Genomic DNA, 661 nt, shown 5'->3' with positions numbered 1-661 from the left:
TAGGATGCTCCCACTGCCCCACTCTAGGATGCTCCCACTGCCCGTCACTCTAGGATGCTCCCACTGCCTGTCACTCTAGGATGCTCCCACTGCCCGCCACTCTAGGATGCTCCCACTGCCTGCCACTCTAGGACGCTACCACTGCCTGCCACTCTAGGACGCAACCACAGAAAAGTTCTTCATTCTATTCAGAGCAGGAACACCTCTCAGATAAACCCCATCCCAGGAGTCCCTTTGGAAGAGACCTGGGCTTTGGAGTGGGTGAAGTGGGAGAGGATGGGATCATAGCACAGCATGGATCCAGGTTTTGTGGTACCCAAGGCACATGCAGTTGTAGTTAGGTGTTTTTTGGTTTTGTTTTGTTTCTGTTTTTGTTGTTTTTATTCTTTTTACTCTTTGACCACCCAGCTCCCAAATAGATACACAAATACTTATTTTTGCTTATGAATGCCCGGCTTTAGCTTGGCTTGTTTTTAGCCAGCTTTTCTTAACTTAAATTATCCCATCTATCTTTGGCCTCTGGGATTTAACCTTTCTCTATTTCTGTATATCTTTTCTTTCTTTTTTATTCCATGTCTGGCTGAGTGGCTGTGAGATTGTGTGTGTGTGGCTGTGTGTGTGTGACTGTGTGGCTGTGTGTGTGTGACTGTGTGGCTGTGTG

General features: G+C 47.0%; 1 protein-coding gene across 1 annotated transcript in view; it reads left to right on the top strand.

Moving 5' to 3' along the window:
• Positions 1–661, top strand: part of Mroh2a (maestro heat like repeat family member 2A) — a 39,034-nt gene that overhangs the window by 23,553 nt on the left and 14,820 nt on the right.

The sequence above is a fragment of the Microtus ochrogaster genome, linkage group LG4, assembly GCF_000317375.1.
Source record: "Microtus ochrogaster isolate Prairie Vole_2 linkage group LG4, MicOch1.0, whole genome shotgun sequence".
NCBI lineage: Eukaryota > Metazoa > Chordata > Mammalia > Rodentia > Cricetidae > Microtus > Microtus ochrogaster.
The sequence above is the reverse complement of the archived record's forward strand: the minus strand, read 5'-3'. Positions and strand labels throughout refer to the sequence as shown.